This window comes from Propithecus coquereli, unplaced genomic scaffold (assembly GCF_000956105.1).
Source record: "Propithecus coquereli isolate 6110/MARCELLA unplaced genomic scaffold, Pcoq_1.0 Scaffold12, whole genome shotgun sequence".
In the NCBI taxonomy this organism is placed as follows: domain Eukaryota; kingdom Metazoa; phylum Chordata; class Mammalia; order Primates; family Indriidae; genus Propithecus; species Propithecus coquereli.
Window position 1 is genome coordinate 14,984,163 of NW_012136080.1, and position 1,809 is coordinate 14,985,971.

The 1,809-nt window shown below is 33.5% G+C and overlaps 1 protein-coding gene across 1 annotated transcript in view; it reads right to left on the minus strand.

Annotated features, from left to right (window-relative positions):
• The window catches only part of PIK3CB (phosphatidylinositol-4,5-bisphosphate 3-kinase, catalytic subunit beta), a 114,139-nt gene that overhangs the window by 47,536 nt on the left and 64,794 nt on the right, over positions 1 to 1,809 (minus strand). The window lies entirely within an intron of this gene.

The window sequence follows — 1,809 nt, forward strand, 5'->3', positions numbered from 1 at the left end:
TTAAACTTAAAATTTTATTTAGCTATTCTTAACCCTGCATTGAATAAAGAAAGTTCTATATGTACTTTTTCATGTATAAAGCACAGATAAACATACAGTACATGAACAGACATACACTATATCTGTGGTATCAAAATCTCATGGGAATAGGGATATTAAGGGGGGGAAGGTCTATAAAGGCTCCTAAGGGGTATAATAATGAAAACACTGGCTTAAAGATATAAAGCACCTACCTTACCCCCACTTTTTCTCACTGATGGGACCCCCTCCTTGCTTTGCCCAAGGCCCTAATGGACCAGCAGTCTTCATTATGGACAGAGGAGTTGGGGAGGGACCATTTGCTGAGGTTCTGAAACAGTAGTAATAAAAAACTCCTAGCATCCCCAGTTAACACTTAGAATACACCGCTCCACACACAATACTGAAAAGGATACATAACATTCTGTAATACTAGAGAATTCAGCTTTGTTATGGGTCAAAAACAACCCCATCATTGGAAAGTAATTACTTTTGGTAAAATCATTTAAAATTGTTAAAAATTAAATCATACAAGTATAAAATTAAATATATTACCAAATTCATCACATTAGCATGGGGAAAGCTATGGAAGCATATAGGGAAGGGAATGCAGATTTGGCCAAATAAACAGTGAAAGCAGTGCTGACTAAATTACCTGCTTGTTGCAGTGGTTATTGAAGCCCCTTCTGCATTATGACAACAGTATGTTTTCATGTGAATTAATGGGAGGCTATCCTTCTACAGCTTTTCTGCCTAATGCAGAATCAAAGCACAAACCTTGCACCAGGCATCCAGTTTTCCAATTCTCAAGGTATTAGAGTTATCAAGAAAACTTTATATTCTTTTATACCAGTTCAACATAACTGGCAATGGGATAGGATTGAAGGGAGGAACCAAAACTCATTAATTTTTATTCCATTAATTTTTTTTCTAGACTACTAAAAATGGGCACTAGGTTGTAAAATTCGTGCTTTCCTAGACTTGCTTACACACAGTAAAGTGTAATTTAATAGCTGAGAACTAAATTACACTATTACATTTTTCCTCTACCAAAATGGGGAGGACCTTAAGCTAGATCTGAAAATAATACTTTAAATTCCCTCTTGGAAGTGAGACAAGCAGGCTAAATTCCTGAATGTAGAAATTTCTGTCTCTAGGGTTCAAATAAAGAAATATTAAGCACAAACTGGTTCATTTCATTTTCTGACTGTTGACATAAGAAACCTCTGCATAAAACATCTTTTAAGAGTACAGAAAAAAACTTTTTCTGTTTTGATTCCAATAAATAATAATATTATACATTTATTACATATGCACCTAGCACTGGACACTATCCATGAGAAACAGGCAAATGTGCCAAGTAAAAAAATTCTTAGATCTTATTTTCCACCATTACTGGAGGTTCACAGAAAACTAACCTTGGATTTAGATAATAAATAGGTGGCTAGAAGACAACAACTATTCCAGAATAATTAAACCTACCTGAACAACATAAAATAGTTCCTTTCCAAAGTAAGTTAATATTCATTTGATGTAATGTGGAAACAGTTTAATCAAGGCACATACAATACTGTAATTACATTACATGGATCCAAAGATCTTTAGACACTAGAAGTAGATACAAAAGAAATGCTTTCTACACTTAACTTGAGAAGTAAAATAAAACCGAAGATTTTTAAAATGCATATCATTAAAATAAACACACTTTTCTTTGCTAAATTTGTAAAGTCATTCTAGATTTACTAAGACCACAAAACTAGAGACATCAATTGAATTCAAATAAGTAAGGTG